Source organism: Monodon monoceros, unplaced genomic scaffold (genome assembly GCF_005190385.1).
Source record: "Monodon monoceros isolate NGI ecotype Baffin Bay Population unplaced genomic scaffold, NGI_Narwhal_1 Super_Scaffold_4, whole genome shotgun sequence".
Taxonomy (NCBI): domain Eukaryota; kingdom Metazoa; phylum Chordata; class Mammalia; order Artiodactyla; family Monodontidae; genus Monodon; species Monodon monoceros.
Genome location: NW_021703781.1, coordinates 71,496,253 through 71,516,525, shown reverse-complemented (window position 1 = coordinate 71,516,525; position 20,273 = coordinate 71,496,253).

Genomic DNA, 20,273 nt, shown 5'->3' with positions numbered 1-20,273 from the left:
AACAGCTTCCATGAAAAGGTGACACTTAAGAAGCCAGCCACATAGAGACCTGGAAAGAGAGCTATTGGGGGGCGGGGGACAGAAAAAACAGCGTAAAATTTGAGACAAGTAGAGAGGTCAGCTCATAGCAAACTTGTATGCCAAAGTTTGCTTTGATAATTTTATAAATGACAACACCAGGAGAGAAGACAACTTGGCAAATTCCTCAAGCTACCCCACAGAGCATATTGATTTCCCCTGATGCCTAACATCAGGGGAAATGTCCAGCTAAAAAAGGCAATATGTCCAGCTAAAAAACCTATATCCCTCAGCATCCCCTACAGAGAGGAGTAGCCATATTTTTGGCCTATGAACAACCAAGTTCTGGTCTATACATACAGCAGAAAGAGAGTATTGAGTAGATGACGGGAGTTGGAGATTCTGGGGAAGTTTACTGGAAGGAGGAAGGAGAAGCAGGAAGAAGCTAATCCAACTGATATGTACCTTGTACCCTTCTTATCCTTCCTGCCTGGAACTTAGATGTGACAGCTGAAGATCCAGCAGCCAGTTTGTGCCCAAGAGGCCACCTTAAGATTCAGAGTCATACACTGACAGAACAGAAAGGTATAGGAATCCTGGGTCCCTCATAACTTCCTTCCATACTTGTACTTCCCACCTTATAGATTTCTCTTTAGATGAGAAAAATAACCCCCCATTTTTCTTATGACACCATTTTTTTGAGTCTACATTATTCATAGCTAAACTTACTATCTTATAACTTCTCTTTTTGTTTTCAAGCTTGACTCTGTCCCCAGATTACAGCTAGAAGCATGTTGAGCCATCGTGACCAGCTTTTATGCCCACTCCTGCCACTTGTGCTCTTCTACCTACCTACTCCTCTGACATCTGTGGACAGAGCATCTGTTGCACTGATATTCCTCCTTTGGATGCTGTGGTCAGTGCAGTCACAGAAGGGACCCCTTTCCGGGAGGGGTGATGTCTCAGGTTTCTGGGTGGGGGTCCAGCTAAGCAGAACGAGATGGCCTCCTCAGACAGTAAACCCCATGATCTGTGTGTGGGATGCCTCCTATACAGGCTTCACCTGCATTGTACTCGATTCCAAAAACACAGTGATGAGGAAAGAGGAGGCCAAATCACATGGGAGGCAAATGCAGAATGGGTTTTTTTTAGTTACCACTATCTTATACATCAGGGGAATTAACTAAACATAACTATTTCCATCTGCTAAGTTTCCAGACATGCTCAAAAGAGTAACTCTTGCAATTTATCAGACATGCAATAAAAGCACAGGGAGAGAAGGCAAGAAGGAGGCAGTTTCAGGGCTTGGGAGGAGGCTTTTCGTGATGATGAGATTTTTCTGGGGTGGATATGGTTAGGCTTTGATTTACAATTTCGAATCTTTTCACCTCCCTGCACTGAATGGCAAGGTCTAGCATCAAGTAAACATTGAAGAGATGACTCAGCAACAGAGAGAACACTTTTAATCCAAAACCAAAAAATATACGCACATCCTCAGGTTAAAGTTAAGAGATTTTTCCAAACTATCTGGTGAGAAGATGTTCTTGCCAAGTTTTAAAAAAAAAAAAAAGTTGGAAAGCCTTTAGGAGATGAGCCACTTTGGTTTGAGATTGTTTTGCAGACCACCAAGACCAGGAGGCGTTAATCATATAGTAGAGGGTTTCTCTAAATACACCGAATGAAAATTAAGATCACAGGGGCAATTGTTGGTGCAGCTCAGTACTTGTTCTTTGAACTTGGACAGATCTGAGTTTGAAACCACCTTCCACCTTTTTATAATCCACTTGTTAGCTGTGTGGCCATAGGCAAGGCACATAACCTTTCTAAAGCTCAATGCCTTCATCTGCCAAATGGGCATAATGATAGTAACTATGAAGTTTAATGTGCGAACCCAGCCCTGGTTAGTGATGTTCGTTGAGTTTTCTTCGCTGGTTTATTTTAATGCCCTCCTTTCGGATAAGGACCTCCTGCTACGGAAGTCAAGCATCAAAGGCTAATCACTTGCTCCCACTGTCCTTGAGGCAGTGGAAGCGTGACTTCAGCTCAGCCATTCAGATGCCCCGTCCTAAACCTGTGACTCCGGAGTGAGGGAAGTAGAAAAAGAGAGGGCAGCGTAGACTCCATTCTGTTGGTGACCACGGCTGCATCTCAGGTCCAGGGGCAACAGGCCATGTCCTAGGTCTCAGGGCCAGTGGGCATCCGGGGACTCTAACCAGACTAGAACTGTGGGTGACCATTTGTTCTGGCTGCCCAACTGCCCTTGCTCCAGGCCATAACCCAAATGAAGGTGCCCTGTCTTCCCGTTTTGCTTCCTGATCTCCTTCCCATACATTCCTTTTCTGCTGAAATTAAGCAAGGTAGGTTTCTGTTTAGTGGAGACCCCATCTGGTACAGCGCTCAAGAACTGTTGAGCTAACACTGTTGGGACTTTAGGGAGTTCACAAATGACATTTCTTTTCTTCTCCTCTGGAGTTAGGAACTAACTGACAAATAAGACCCAGATAGCCGACAGACAAAGATCAAAATGTCACGTCTACTCCATTCTCTTACTGCAAACGCTGGGCTGGATGGCATGGCTTTCCAGTGCAACCACAACGAGGCTCTGAATCCTTCACTCTAGAAATAAACTAACAGCTCAGGCACACACAGAGCTCAGCACCATGGGGGCCCTCACCACCTAGGAGAAAGCAGAGGGTGGACAGAACACACCGGGCCTGCAAGCAGGCTCATCCCAAGAGGCGTGTGGTCATCCTCCAACTCGCAGCCCACGAGGGTGGGTTGGTCCAGGACCTCCTGACCATTGCTCCAGGCAGGCTGGCTTCTTCACCCAGAAGCCTGCAGCAAGGGAAACGGGTAAATGGCAGACCCTTGCTGACTGGTTAGTGCATTTATATCATCTGGTTTTTAGTCATATCACTTCTGGCAAGCTTTTTCTTTTTATTGTAGGGTAGCAAATTTAACACTACCACTGTGATATTGTGACATAATAAACACATATTTGGTCTTCTTCCCTGGTTCTTGGCACAGAGTTCCTAAAACCCTTGGAATTTTCTTAGTGACAGGGGTAATAGGAATGTCTTTTGATAACTTCAGGAAGGGGTCTATTTGCCAGAGATACCAGCCATGTGATTAGGGGGACGGAATTTTCAGTTTCACCCCCTGACCTCCAGAAAGGGGAGAGGGGCTGGAGGTGGAGTTAATAATCACCAGTGGTCGGGCTTCCCTGGTGGCGCAGCGGTTGAGAGTCCGCCTGCCGATGCAGGGGACACGGGTTCGTGCCCCGGTCCGGGAAGATCCCACATGCCGCGGAGCGGCTGGGCCCGTGCGCCATGGCCGCTGAGCCTGCACGTCTGGAGCCTGTGCTCCTCAACGGGAGAGGCCACAACAGTGAGAGGCCCACGTAGCGCAAAAAAAAAAAAAACAAAAAAAAACACCAGTGGTCAATGACTTAGTCAATCGTGCCTACGTAATGGAGTCTCCATAAAAACCCGAAATAAAGGGGTTCAGGGAGCTTCCAGGGTGGTGAATGCAATCATGTCCCTCCCCAAACTGTGTGGACAGGAGCTCTTGCACTGGTACTCCTCTGGACCTTACCCTCTGCACCTCTTCATCTGGCTGTGCATTTGTATCCTTTGTAATATCCTTTATAACAAACTGGTAATAGTAAATAAAAGATTTCTCTGAGTTCTGTGAGCTGTTACAGCAAATCAGCGGACCTGAGGAGGGGGCCTTGGGAACTCCGGATGTGTAGCCAAGTCACACAAGGTGTGGGTAACCTGGCGACCCACTATTTGCAACTGGCATCTGAGTCTTGTGGATCTGAGCTCTCAACCTATGGGGTCTGCTCTAACGCCAAGCAGTTAATGTTGAATTAACTGTAGGATACCCAGTTGGTGTCCTCAGAGAATTGGAAAACTGCTTGGTGTAGAAAACCCACACGTTTGATGTCAGAAGCGTTGTGAGCAGAGAAGCAGTTTTCATTTAATGCTTCACACCACAGAACTCAAAACCCCTGGGAGAAGTCAAAACTCCTGGCTTTCTATCTATTTCCATTTGAAAGAAAACTGACCACGCCATATTTCTCTTAAATATATGCACAGAAAATCTAAAAGCTGCCTAAATCATATTATCATAGAAATGCATGCTTTGGATTTCTAGATCAGAACGTAGACCTCAAAGGAAAAAAAAATCCCAAATTTGAATCTCTGACAAAAAAGTACAGTATGGAATTTCACTGTATCACCGCAGTTACCTTCCTCCCTGATAAAAGCCTTCTTCAGAATTCCATCCATATTTTAATATTTGGGTTTAAATCAATGTAAAATAATTTAAATATGATCAAATGACGTCACTGAAAATTCAGATTCAAATCAAGAAACGTATAAGGAGGATTGAAACTGTCTGATATATGGAAGGCTAACTGAGACGGTATCAAACCAGAATTCCCCAGAGAGCCCGAACCAGGGAGCAGGATATGTACAAATATACATGCACGTATGTATGTATACAGAATATATACAGGGATCTATTTTTTTTAATTGGTTTTTGTGATTGTGATGCTTGGCAAGTTTGAAACTCATAGGACCAGCAGGCTGGAAACTCAGGCAGGATGCTACAGTCTTGAGGCAGAATTTCTTCTCCAGGAAATCTCCGTTTTTGCTCTTAGGACCTTCATCTGATTGGATAAGGCCCACCCCACTCTCTCCTTTACTTAAAGTCAACTGACTGTGGATGTTAAAACCATTTCTACAAGAATACCTCCACAGCAACACTTAGACTAAGTAGTATATCCTAGCCAAGTTGACATGTAAAATTAACAATCACCACAGGCTTAGCAGAACCAGCAATTCATTTCAAACATTTTCCCCATGCCATATCCAGCCAAGTGAATTATTTGGCAAGGTACATGGATCATAAAAATTAATTTAATTAACGATGTCCTCTATTTCATTCATTTTTGCCAATATACTTATAACTTTACATGTATGCATGTGTGTGTGTATGTACATATACACATACACACATACATATATATGACCCAGGCATCCATTTACACACACACACACAATCTGATACTACATAACTTTCAAATGTGTTTGCTCCATACAGCATGGCAAATGTAGTTAATAACACTGTATTGCATATCTGAAAGTTGCTAAGAGAACAGATCTTAAAATTTCTCATCACAAGAAAAACAATTTTTGTAACTATGAATGGTGATGGATGTTAACTAGACTTGTGATGATCATTTCACATTATATACAAATATCAAATCATTATGTTGTACATCTGAAACTAATATAATGTTGTGTGTCAATTATTCCTCAGTAAAAAATGTATTTGCTCCAAAACTCTTCCCCTGCTCATTGCCTCCCCAAACTGGCTGTATTTTAAGTGAACATTTTAAATTGCTTTCCTATGGATGATGCTTTTGAGTTCATTACATCTCCCCTTTTTTTGTTATAATAATGATATTTAACTCGCATTTTCATTTCAAACCATTATGTAGTTATTGTTTAGAGCCTAGAAAACTAATCTGCTCCCTGCCTGTCCCTCAGCCATCAATGACTTTGCTATATTGAGATGTAGAAAGAGGGACACTGCTATTTCACATCTAAGATGTGACTATAGTGCCCCAGGACATTTATTGTGATTTAACCTCTTATTTAATTACCTTGGCAAATGTGATTTAAAAAAAACTAGACAAGAAAATCAGTTCCTGCTTCTCCACGATAAACCCAGGTCAGACTGCAATTACGCATTACTACTAAAATTCAAAGCACAGTGAGCGAGACTTAATAATTTCTGGTATTTGGGGAGGACTTGTTTTTGAAGTGAAAGAAAAACCAGTGGAACTGCTTCCTTAACCAAGCCTCATCTATTTGTTTTCTCCAGACTTTATTATGCTCATTCTGCTAGATAATGCCCAGGATAAGCCATAACTCAGGGTGATTTAATTAGCTTTAATAATAACACCTGCCCATGCTTAGTCCTTCTGGAGATTCATTGCGACATCAGAGCATAAACTGGCAAATGTCTACAATAGGGAATGCCTGGTTATAACTCTCACCTCTGGAACCTCATAAAAATCAAAGAAATATCACCAGCCTCTTCCATCTTCAGTTTCCAATGCATTATTCTCCCTAGACCTCCCACCAGGTGATGGACGACACCCTCTTTGGGTCCAGCTGATACTCAACACACTGATATTGTCTCAGAAACATACTTCCCTGTTTTTTCCCAAAACATGTTTCTCTTCTTTGAATTGGTATTTACTTAGGTCCTTTTCATCAGTATAAAAACTGTGCTGGTACAGACACCATCTAACTCTGTTTGCCTGTGAGTTGCCTTGAAGGAAACCAAATAGTTTGCCTGCCTCAGATCTCAAGGATGAGCTTGGAACTCTTTTTGCTTCATCAGGGAATGGTCCAGATAATTAGAAGTTTTGTTTTGTTTTGTTTAATAATTTGGGGTTATTTTATTTAATTATTTCCACTTGACCTGGAAAATAACTAATGAAAGTTTTTGCGACAAGGCAATATTTAGAAAGATTTACTAGTTTATACAATGTTTGTCTATGGTTTTAAGGAATTAAATAACTGGAGGATGAATCTGAAAACAGAATGGCTCCAGAGACCCTTATAATAAGTATATACCATCCTAACCAGGGCAAACTGCTTCCCTTATTTATTAAAATATGTTACATTTATTACATGTTTAGTCCCTCCATACCAGAGAGATGCATCACTGAATGAATAATAGCAAAATATCAGATAACTAAGTTTGATGAGACACTCAAAGGACAATATAACTTCCAAATATTTTTTCACAAAATTCTGACACCTTTTCAAGTTGGTCAGAGCGCACATTTAAAATCTATATATATTTTTTAATTTCACTTTAGTAACTGATGAGTTGTCCACACTCTTGGAAACATTAGAGGGGCATAAAAAGTTCTTTTGTAGCTATCAATATATCAGTATGTGAACCATCTGAGCAATAATCTACATTTTGTAGAATAGTCTCCTCTGTAATTCTTGGGGACAAGACACAGAGATTCTGTTTACAAAGAATTAGCTGCTGATTTTCAACAGTTGAACTGATAAGCACAACTAAACACAAAGACTGTGTATGACAACAATTTTTCCTGAAGGATCTCAGCAAAAAAAACCCATAGCTGGTGATGGGGAAGCTCATACAAGGTTGAGTAGCTGGGACTGACCTTTCTTTGGGGGTACATATAGTGTTGGTAAAAAGTGGGTAGTCAGTATCCCCCTAAGAAAAAACAAAAGAGCAAAAACATGAAAGAAAAACAGGAGAGAAGGAAGGGAGATGGGGAGAGAGCAGAGAGGCACAGGATCATCTTTTGCATGATCACTGGAGGAAATCCAATTTACTTTTTGCCATTTTGAAAATAAAATTCGGGATAACACTGAGAAAGGGGAGGGACTTCGCTGGTGGCACAGTGGTTAAGAATCCACCTGCCAACGCAGGGGACACAGGTTCAAGCCCTAGTCCGGGAAGATCCCACATGCTGCGGAGCAACTAAGCCCGAGCATCACAACTACTGAGCTCGTGCTCTAGAGCACACGAGCCACAACTACTGAGCCCACGTGCCGCAACTACTGAGCCCGCGCGCCTCGAGCCTGTGTTCCGCAACAAGAGAAGCCAGTGAAATGAGAAGCCCGCGCATCACGACGAAGAGTAGCTCCCGCTTGCCGCAACTAGAGAAAGCCCATGCGTAGCAACGAAGACCCAGTGCAGCCAAAAGTAAATAAATAAATACAATTTAAAAAAAAAGAAAGGGGAAAACATTTCTTAATAAAGGGAAATAAAGAATGAAGATCCTATGCCTGCCTCAGGACAAGTAGCTCCTTCTCCAAGTGTCAGGCTTCAAGTACCCCAGCATCAAGCTAGAGCCTTGTTTTCTGTCTCCAGAAGTTAAGAGAAGAGAAAATAAAAATGAAAATTAAAAAGGCAAAAGTAAATGAGGGGCTACCCCACAAGAATCAAATCCAATCAAATGAAAGCTTCCAGAACTCCAACTCAAAGCTCTATTTAAAATAAAATAAGATTAGGACTAAAAGCAGATTTCCAATGAGCCACCCCATACATTTTAAAGAAGTGTCAAAAATTAGTAAAACTGGCTATTTGGTAATGGTAAACAGGGAGAACTGAGGAAAGAGTTGCTTGGTTGAATTAAGTTTTAAAAATTTAAATACTTTAAAAGTATTAGTGTATCAGACCAGTGTATCTGAGATTAGAGGTCTGTGCATTCAATTCACAACCAATTCCCACCCTCTCCTGCCCCATTATGCCTGGCTTTAATCCAAATGCTTGGTTGTTCTTTCCCCTTGGGTTCATGTCACCCATGGAAAGGACTTGCCTAGATTAAGAGCCAGGTTGTATTTATTTGTTACTTACCTACATATTATGCACTGCCTCGTTCCATACACGTATCAGAGACATCTTCCAGAAACAGAATATCAAAACCAGCTAAGTCAACCACCACAGGTAATACAAATACTGTTACTGACCATTAAGTGACCAAGGAGCTTTTCTGTTGGTCAAGGTAAAACATGATGGGAAGGAACAAACTTTTCACTTGATCATCTGTCAGGTTAAAACAGAAACATACATATCATCCTAGATTCCTCAGTATCCTTCGTTCCTCATAACCAGTTAGGCAAAGGGTAACCACCCTATCTCGCTCTTTCCATCCCTCCTCTCCACTTCCACCACAATCGCTCCAACTCAGCCTCAGCACAGCTCCCCTTCAATCTTCCAGTAACCACTTCCCAAGCTTCCCGCCCCAGCGCCTTCCAGGTGCCTCCCTCCACCTGCCAATCTGACCATCTGATCACATCGTTGTCCAGTGGACATCCTCAGCATCTACACCAAGCTTCTAATACTGGGGTACACCTCCCCAGTGCATACTAAGCATTGTGCCAACTCTTAGGTCTACAGGAAGCTCAAGAACAAACACAGCACACCTTCCTGAAGCTATGATTTTACTTAAAAACTTGGGAGGGAAAACTCTCTTTTAATGTATATATAACATGGAGTTACTTTGAAAAGGTTGTATAAGACTTCGGGATGAAACCAAAGGCTTTAAAATAACGCTGTTCCTGGCTGGCTGTATGGACTCAGCCTGCAGAATGTGTTTACTATTCTGTGCTGTGAGGCTGCTTCTGAGAAAATGTTGGAAAGGGTTTGGATATGACAAAAAGTCTGAACTCTATTTATGCCCTTTGACACACCAATCTCACTTATGGAAATTTATCCTATGGAAATCAGCAGTCATATGCCAAAGATACAGGCAAAGGGTGATTCATCACAGCATTATTTATAATAGGAAAAAGTTGGAATAACTTAAATGGCCACCACTCACTTTTATCTGTACATGCAAGGAGATACTTTGTATCATTTTACAAGATACGGCCGAAATACGTAAACCGACATACAAAATATGTTCAGGATATACTGTTAAATGAAAAGTCTAATTAGAAAATAGCATTTTATTGTTCATACGTAGAAGAACAAGTAACAAGACATAAGACTGGTCATCTGTGCGTGGAAGGGATGGTTGGTGATTTTTTTTGTTCTTTTTGCTTAACTATATATATATTTTTTGTAATAGACATGTATTGCTTTTATAATAGACATAAATAAAGGGATTTCTCTCTGTGGGGAGTGGGAGGAGGGAAAAAACTCCAACTTTTTTGCACCTGATCCACATCACTCGTGATCTATCCCCTGCCTACCTCCCTCAGTTTCCTGTCCTGCTTGCCCACCCTGGTCCTTCACCCACGGATAATACTGGAATAACTGTGGCTTTTCAAACAGGAGACATTCTCTCATACCTCTGTGCTTTCCAGGTGCTTCTGTCCCTGCCTGACATGTCCTTTAACTTTCTAACTTGACAAACAACCTCTCCTGATGCTAACTGGCTTACCATTGTGCCTTCACATCGAGAGAGAACATTCTGGCCACACAATTCAGTTGCCTGACACCTCTTCACAATAACAGTCCTCGGTGTCAGTTCATAAAGACTCTGCTCTGTGTGCTTGGTCAGTGTGAGTCACTCCTGACAGGCAGAGTCACTCCAGGAGCTTCCCCACACCAGGGATTTCAGTTCGCACGGCTGATGCCCAGGTGCCCCGTCCTGGTAAACGCAGCAGATATCCTGGGAGCCTTGTTGAAACAGCCAGCCCAGTAACCTTCATCCCTGGGCAACAAGCCACCCCAAGATCATTCTTTTGGCCAGGTTGGAGCCCCAGTTTCCCACGAACGTCATGGATAATCTCAACAACTTAGTTATTTGATGAGCCAGGGAGCTTCAATTCAAAACCAGTAACAGAGATTTCATCGTACTACAGATCAATGAGAGAACGGCAATGCCCAGAGATGTCTGTGTACTTTCATTCCTTCACTCAGCATATAGGCTTGAGCACTGAGTGTGTGCCAGGCAGTGTTTGTGTGTGTGTGTGTGTGTGTGTGTGTTTAATAAAGAAAACACAATTTATGCCCTCACTGTGGCTTATTCAGTCTAACTTTTTGACCTCTCCAGTGAAGAATCATATTCCTTAAGGCAATCTTTTGTTTACCTAGCTGCCTCCAACTTCAAACACAAACAGGGGAAAAAATACATCAGGAGCAGACTTTGAGCAAGAATCCTGACAAGTCTTTGTTTCTGGGAACTGGCAGAAACTGTACCAGCTTCCAAGCCTCCACGCCTCCTTGTCAGAAACATCATTTCTAAAGCTCCATCACTCTAATACATGATGCTGGAGGTACAGCTGTATACAAATAGCCTGCTGTGAGCAATGATCTTCAACCTGACACGTATCTGGCCTCAGTCATCTGCTGCATTTTGCTTTATGCAGCAGCAAAGTGTCTAAGGATTTCCCCCTTGCTTTTAGAATGAATTTTTAACACATCTTCAGAAAGGGAGCCTTTGTCAGCACTGTTTATACTCTTGACCACTTTGGAGAGGAGAGGAATGGCAGCCACAGAAGCACGTAACTCAAGCTAAAAAGATCCAAAGGGGGGAATATAAAACTCGGGGATGAGACTCTTTGCAGGTGATCAGGACAGATTTGAAGCCTCTGCCCAAACAGAGCTACTGCCAAGTGTGACAGTGGACCCAAGCTTGCAACAGAGTTCATAGCCTAAGCTACATATTTTCAGTCCCAACTGAGTAACCAAAAGTAATCAACGGTGATTATCATAGAGACATTATGCTTATAGCTCAGTCTCTTGTCTACACTGCATCTGCTTCAAGAAGAATGAATATTAAAAAAATTCTCAGTCTCACTAGTAATCGCGGAAATGCAAGTTAACACCAAGAGGTGTCATTTTTCACCTGTCAAACTAGTACAGATTTTAAAAATGCTATTACCCAGTGTCGACAAGGGTGTAGGGAAGGAAGCACTCGGACATTCTGTTAAAGGGAGTGTAAATTGGTGCAGTTTTTTGGAAGACAATGTGCCAACACGCATTATAAACTTAAAATTTTGTATGAGTTTGGGGGTTTTTTACAGCTGAAAAAACAGAAAACCTAATTCCTAATGACCTGACCAATGAGGAAATTTATAATCTCACAAATCAAGCGTAGTCGTAAAGCGCTTCAGGCCTGGTCAATTCGGAAACTCCAGGACGTCAGCACAGACCCACGTTCTCACCGTCTTTCCGCTCTGCCAGCATGAGTCTGCTGGCTTATGGTCCTCACAGTCACAGAAGGGCTCCTGGCAGCCCACTTGCACACACCAACATCCAAGAGCAACAAACAAACAAAACCCTGCCTCTCTTTTGGTCTCTTTAACATGTACGAAGTCTTCTCCAGGAGCCCCCTAGAAGACGACCCCCTTTACCATTCCACTGGCCTAATTCAGTGGTTCTCAGAAGTGTGGTCCTTTGACCAGCAGCAGCAGTACCTGGGAACGTCTTAGCAATGCCATTTCTCAGCCCACCCTGGACCTACTGAATCCGAAATCCTGGGGTGAGGCTGACTCTCTTGCTCCAGTTTGAGAACCACTGGCCTAAGCCAACCAATTTGACAAGGCGAATGGAATTACCATGGCTGGCTTTAGACTAATCATGATCCGTTCCCTTGGCCTGGGGATAGGATGGGCTCTCCTGAGCACAGGATCTTACCTCACTGACCTCCATCCGACCTGCCCACTTGCATGATGAGCCCTGACATGCTACATCCTGTAGCATTAGGATGTTTTCGGCTGTGAGGACAGAAAACCTAACCCAAAATGTCTTTAACAATGAGGAGGTTTATTGACTCGTATCATAACAGGTGTTACACGTAAGGGATAATTCAGATGTTTACCTCTCTAAACTGTAGGTAAGCTTCTTCCTCTTTTATTCCTCTTTCTCTTTGTGGGGGATGGAGGAAGGAGTGAGATCCTGTGCTGGTTTTTAAATATATCAACAAATTTTCTGATATTCCTCCATTCAAAAAGCGAAGCTGAATTCCGCCCTTACTGAGTGTGGGCTGTACTTAATGACTCACGTCTAACAGATAGAATGTGGTGGAAATGACGGTGTGTGACTTTCAATATTAGGTCATAAACGACACTATGGCTTTCTCCTTGCTGCTCTCCTTGGATCTCTTGCTGTGGGGGAAGCCAACCACCAGGCTGTGACTACCAAAGCATCTGGGGGAGAGGTTCATGTAGAAGGAACCCGGGCCCTCTGCTCACAGCCTGGCACCGCCTTGGAGGTGAATCCTCCAGGCCCAGCCAAGCCTTCAGATGACAGTGGCCCTGGCTGACATCTTGACTGCAGCACATCACTCGTGAGACACCCTGAGCCATACCATCCAGCTAAGCTGCTCAATAACTCTCAACCCACAGAAACTACGAAATAAGGTTTGGGTGTTTTTAGGACAACAAGTTTTGGGGTGATTTGTTGTATAGCAATACATAACTAACAGAAACCCCTAGCAGAATGACTTGGACTTCCGGGGGCCCACTGACTTCAGTTTTACTTTGCAAACTTTTCTTCTCCCCAAGATGTGTGTGATTCCCCAACAGGGGTAGGTTGGGGGTAACTTAACCCCTGTTTTCTTTCTGCGCTGAGGCCCCGTTACTGGTTCTGGTCCATCATGTGGCAAACCTCTTCCTTTCTTGTGCTGATTATTTCTCTTTTAGATACCCTGGCGTCTCTTCCTGAATCTAATTTCTTTAGCCTCTTCTTGCCCTTTGCCACTTTTCTACATTCTAGCATAGACCTACTGGAAAGAAACTGCATCTCACCCTACGGCAGTGACTCTAGTGGTAGAAATTTCTAGCCATGTCTCAAGGGTGAAGGAGAAGTTAGAAAGGCTTGTGATTGATTGAGGGCAAGCTTGTGGGCAAACTTCAAATCCCACCTCAGAAGAAGGGTGGGGTACCTGCTGAGACAACAGCATTTTCTGGACATTTAAAGCAAACTGACCTGACCTTTCCTGTAGGTGACAGTTCTTCTGACTTAGCTAAGGCTGTGCTTCTGTTCTTCCCAGAGTAGAGGTGGCCAATGACTCCAGGTCTGTGCTTCTAAAATGTGCCCACAGAAGCTTCCAGGCCTGGCAGGGTCAGGGGTATCGTGGGGAAAGGATGCAGGCCCACGTGATGCTTACCACACTGCACAGGAGCCTGTAAACAACAAGACCCGTGTCTGGGGCGCTCAGACTAAAACCCAGAGCCTAAGTCTGTGTTTCCCAAAGGGTGGAAGAACTACCTGCGAGTGCTTGTTAAAAGCGCAGCTTCCTCGACCCCATCCATGGTCCACAGACTGAATCTCTGGGGTTAAATGTCTGCATTTTTTTTTTTAAGTTCCATGATGTATATTTAATATATTTAAAATTAGGGGGCTCATTCTGTCTTGACCACTTCAGATTAAGAACCCTGGATCATGCACTATTCAGAGTATTTCCTTAATAAGAGAGATTTTCAACAGGAAAAAAAAGGTAGTTATGTACCTGGCCAATGAACAATGAGATTTTTGATCACTGTGATTTTCACATAACATTAATATTTTAACATAACATTAATATTTCTCAGGAGCTTGGAAGAGAAACTAGTTCTCTGCCTCACTTAAATTTCAGATCGACCATCTACTGGTACATGTCTTTCAGAGTTCATCTCTGGCCTGTGTGTTACAGCCATTTAGGGTTTAATTGTTTATCTCATGCTCTCAGCACTCTATCTTGCAGTGAAGGCATCCCGAGAGGTCCACGTGTCTGAGACCACACAGAACAGCGCCAAACTCCACTGGGAGAGGCCCAAGCCCCCCAAATGTCTGCATTAAGAAGCCTTTGGGCAATAGTGAGGCACCCTAACTTTTGAGAGCTGTGGCTATTTTTGTATGATTTACAGACAATAAAATGTATGGATCCCAAGTATTCTCTTCAGTGATTTTTGACAGCTGTGTACCCCTGTGAAACCACCACCCAAAACATGGTATAGGACACTTCCATCACCCCCAGAAAACCCTCTCTTGCCCCTTTCCACTTAACCCCCTCCCCCAGCACACATGACGCCAGAGTTTCTACCATCACAGAGAATTTTTTTCCAGAACTATCGCTTCTGAAATGGTGAGCCTTAAAAAAATGAAAGAAATCTGTCATTTAAGAGCTCTAAATGAGCCACTGCTGTCTGGCAGGAGAAAGAGTTTTCAACAGTCCATCTCAGGAGACTGTTCCATTTTCCTAGGAAAACCAGCCAAGTGGACCTTTTAGTGATGCGAATAGAGAGCCTTCTGAATTGGCAGTGTGGTTGGAAACGTGACTCTGAGGGGCTAAACGTACTGGGAGGGACAATGTTGAAGGACTCTGTGTTGGAGGCAGGGCTGCAGCTCTTAAGTGCTGTGGGAAAAATGTGCCAAGGACAGTGGAGGAGTTCCTGTGACATCTGCCCTCCCCAAGCCCTCTGGAAGGGGGTGGTAAGGGCTGAGGGCAAAAGGTGGATGGGATCATTTTCATGAGAGACCTTGTGGCACTCTGGGCTCAAACAAGAGAACCCAGCATCCCCGGCAAGGGGGGCTACAGGAATGACATTTTTTCTTATCATGCGTCCTAAATAATGTATTGCTGACATCTGGGGAAGCCTCTGATATTTGCATATTTATTTCACATCTGACCACCTCACTGAATGAAGTGTCTTATTAGTTCTAGTAGCTTTCCACAAATTCACCGGGGTTTTCTAGATGCATAATATCTTCTGAAAATAAGGACACTTTTATTTTTTCCTTTCTAGCTGCTATAATGGTTTTTATCCCCCTGCCTTATCACTTTGGCTATTATTAAATTATTCAAATATTCTTTACAATGAAGATACCGGTGGTGAATTTTTGACCACCCGGAAATGACAGACTTGGGAATAGAGCAGCTATAATCAGAATAAACAGAATACAGGCCACATCAGCCTTTCAAGGTGTGACGTGGTAATGGCTGCTGGGGAGTGAGAAAACAGACAGAAGGGACATATCTGAGAGAAATTTTAGATGAAAGAATGTTGGATTGTGATAAGAGAAGGCAAAATCAATGTAGACCACGGCTCCTAATGCTGGTGGTTCCGTTGACAATAACCATGAAAGAGCTCTATTTTGAATCAACCCTGGTATCCCTTATAACTTATCTTAAAAGAGGTGAGAAGGAAATTAAGTATGCATTTCAGTTCATGGCAGACTTACAACTAAGAATTTGAGACAACTAGCAAACAGCTTTTTTTTTCTACTGTGTATCCTTGGTTTAACTCTTTATTTATTGGAGTATAGCTGCTTTGCAATATTGTGTTAGTTTATACCGTATGGCAAAGTGAAGCAGTATACGTATGCATATATCCCCTCTTTTTTGGATTTCCTTCCCATTTAGGGCACCACAGAGCACTGAGTAGAGTTCCCTGTGCTATACAGTAGGTTCTCATGAGTTATCTATTTTATACATAGTATCAATAGTGTATATATGTCAATCCCAATCTCCCAATTCATCCTAAACCCGCTCCCCCTTTTCCCCTTGGTACCCATATGTTTGTTCTCTACATCTGTGTCTCTCCTTCTGCTTTGCAAGTAAGATCGTCTATGCCATTTTTTTCAGATTCCACATATATGTGTTAATATACGATATTTGTTTTTCTCTTTCTGACTTACTTCACTCTGTATGATAGTTTCTAGGTCCATCTCCATGGTATAACTCTTAACCTACCAACAAGCAAAACATGTTATAAGAATTACCACTTTATTTTGATTATTCCAGTTTGAAAAGAAATCTTTCTTTTCCTTTGGGATTTCAAATGCATCACAGAATTAGAGTGGTGGTTAATATGCCCACCTCAAGTCAGTTTGTGCCATATTAGCATCAAGAGTTCACAAAGAGCCCCATTTTATCATTAATATTTCAAAATTTTATTTATTTTGGCTCCTTCACCCAGCTCCTAATTCTCTTCCCATTCTGCTATATTACACTCTTGTTTATCTAACATATAGCTGCCCTGTATGGCTTCATTTACACCCAGAGGCATTCTTAACAATACATGACTAGTGTGGATGATTCTTGTTCCACAGTCAGTATTGTGCTGGGTATATCATTTGGCTTTTTACTTTTTTCATTTAGTATTACATGTTTGAGATTTACTGATGTTAATATACATAAAGAGTATTGAGATTAACAATAAAATGAATACCTGGTGATCCATCACCTGCTGTTAGATTGTCGGTACCATAGAAATAAGGTGCCCCCAATCCGACCAAACTTCCTCACACAATAGGTAACTGAATCCCAAATTTTTGCTTATTATTTCCTTACCTTTCTTTACTGGTTTTTGCCATATATATTATATACTCCAAAATAATGTGTTATCTTCTTTTGCATGATTTTCAACTTTACATAAATGGAATTATATGTATTCTTTTTTCAATTTTTATTTTATATTGAAGTATAGTTGATTTACAATGTTGTGTTAGTTTCAGGTGTGCTGCAAAGTGATTTAGTTATACATACACATATATCTATTCTTTTTCATATTCTTTTCCCATATAGGTTATTACAGAGTATTGAGAATTATATGTATTCTTATGCAACTTTTTAAAATCAACATTATGTATGTGAGATTCATTCCTGCAGATGGTTGTAACTGTTGTAATAACATTTTCATAGCTGTACATCATTATTTATCCATGTCCCATCCTCAGACGTTTGGGTTCTTTGCAGTTTTTTACTATCACAAAGCTGGCAGGAATATTCTTAAGCATATGTGCAGGAGGGTCTCTATGCCACAAAGTGGAGTTGCTGGGTCAGGAGTACACACATCGTCCACTTCACTCGATACCAAATTATCGTCCAAAGTGGTTGCAGCAGTTGGCATTCCCACCAGCAGTGGGAGTATCCCGCCAGTATTCCAATGGCGCCAAGCTTCTCAAAGTCTCAACAGTGTCAGAGTTAAACTTGTGCCAATGTTGTAAAATATGGCTTTAATTTCAATTGCTAACCAATGAACTTGACAATCTTTTTATATGTTTATTCAGTGTTTGGTGAAGTGACTGGTCGAGGCTTTTGTCTTTTCTTCTGTTGGGCTTGATTGGTACATAGATGGTTATTTTAACAGCTGTATGATATTCCTTTTTACATACTACATTTATCAATTCCTCTTACTGCTGCCTATTTAATTTATTGCCAACCCTTTGTTATTACAAACAACCTTGCGATAAACATCCTTGTACAAGTCTCTTTGGGAGGTAAGAAATTTCCCTTGAAGTGGAATGGCTGGGTCTTAGAATATGTGCATATCCAGTTTCCCTAAAGGCTGACAAATTGCTCTCCCAACAGCAGCACCAATTGACCATGCTCCTGCAAGGGGATGAGGTTTCCCATTCATTCTCCTGCATGTTTGCCAGCACTTGGTATTACCCACAAAGCAACTTCAGGTACATACTGTCTCATATAGTTTGTAAATAATCCTGGAAGGTAGAAAATCATTTTTCCAGTACTTTACAATTTGCAAAGCACTTTCATTTTCATTATCTACCCTGTTTTATGCTCAAATCCTGTCACTCATTCCCTTGCAAGTCATACGCAAAGAGCAATGTATTTTCATCCTCTAAATCCCATGTGCTGCTTCACACTTTCACATAAATACAGGTGTCTTGCCCACCCCAAGTACCCCCCAAAATATTCCCCAAACACTGTTCAGTCATGAGCTTTTCTTTATCCCATACCCGGGGGAAGCACATGAAACCAGAGATCATTCTCTGTCACTGGGGTCATCAAAAGGGAGGATGTGACTTTGTCACCCTCTCCCAGTGGACCCTGCCTCCTCCCAAGCCACAGAAGGTGGGAGATTGCTCAAACATGAGAAGATGTCTGGATACTGTTCAGCCAAAGAGGACAAGTTGCACAGCAAACAGACTATAAATAGGTCAGTTAAGCACACAGTGCTCCAGCCTTTTCTCCCTAAACATAATCTTTCTCTTCTTGTTTTCTTCGCCCAGTGTCTGGTGATGAGTTTGGGATAAAGAATGAGCTATAGTATCATAATCACTCAAGCATTCCTACCAATGGAAGCTCGCTCATGAGCTATTTATTTTTCTAGAGCTTTGTGACTGTGTTCCTTATGTTGGCAATATGTCATCCTAATGATTTTATTTTAACAGTAATGAATTATGACTCTGCTCCCTCAGCAAGGCATCTGGCATCCCATTTCAATCCCAAGTGAATCGGTGTTACAGTAATGAATACCAACTTCATCAATAACATTAGGGAATATAAAATGGTGTTCTCTAAGTCACTGTCATCTCCTTCTGTAATCTTTGCATTCCATCATTTTGACAAGTAATTTCTAGATTTAGCTTCCTTTTTATTTACAAAACATCCATGCATGCCTGCCTGAATTATAACTTCCAGATTCCAATTTCACTAATAATTTTTGAGCACCTGGTGGGGCCTTTTCACACAACAACCCTACTGTTTGTTACTGACACAACCTGGGCTCGGAAAAGTGAAGTCATTTGGTCAAGGCCCTGGAGATGGAGCCAGGACTTTAATACTGGGTTTAGACCTCAAAATCCAGTGCTTTTTCTACTATGCCACACCTCAACCTTGTAGAGTTCTGCTGTTGTTTTTTAAGTTTCACATATACAATTTCTGAATTTTAATATAATTTTCTTTATAATCCTGAAGAAATTTGGACAATATCACTTCACCTACGCTATTTGAGTCCCCACAGAGTGAAATCCAAGCCAACATTCCATATGGCTGGCATCTTGTCACATTCCTCAAAGATGTGGATTGGACGTTGTCAAACTCAACCAGCTTCTGCTCTCTGAAAGGCAGGGTGGAGAGAGTTCCACCAGCAATCAGCTGACTTAATGGACATTTTCATCCCCTTTCCCCGTGAGAATCAATTCCAATAAATCTGAATCTCTGGATTTCTAGCTACACAGCTTTAGATGTATAGATTCATGCTTTTGAATATCTTAGGATTCTGTCTGGAGTGGGTGAGAATACCCCGTATTTTCAGGTTTCAAGTTTCAATCTTCTGGTAGGAATTTGGTTTTCAGAGCAGTATGGCAAACCCAAGGAATTTTGACTCAGGTTCAGCTAAACCTACAAGATATCAGAACTTTAAAAGAACATGATGAATCATTTAAGATAAGGAGTCTGCGGATAGGCAGAGTTAGATGTCATAAAATTGTCATTGGAACAAGTGCACTCTCTTAATTTTCTTTTCCTGGCCCCCGTGCCTTTATGATCGCTATTCCCACTGTCTGAGAAGCAGCCCAACTCCTCTGTCCTCACCATGGCTCTAGCTGCCTGTAAAACTCCCGGTTCAGAAGCCACATCCTCGTGCCTGAAATCTTTCAGATATCCACACCAGTCCCTTGTGATTGTTTCTTCCTGATCCCACAGCAGCATGTGCGTGCCTGCCATCACTCATTCACCCGGCAAATATTCGCTGAGGATCTACCACATATGCGCCAGGCACCACCCTCGGCCCTGGGATACATCCAGGAACCAACAGACAAAAACCTTGCCGTGTGGAGATTACACTTCAGCTGGGGACCACAAACAACAAACATAACCTGTAAATGAAATAGAGTACACTGGACAATGATGAATGCCACGGGGAAATTTAGAGCAGGGAAAGACGGGTCCAGAGCAGGGGGGTGAGGAAGGGCCTTCCAATGTAAAATAGGGGGTCAGGGTAGACCTCACTGAGTAGATGACATCTGAGCACAAACCTGAGGGGGATAGGGAGTTACCCATGTTG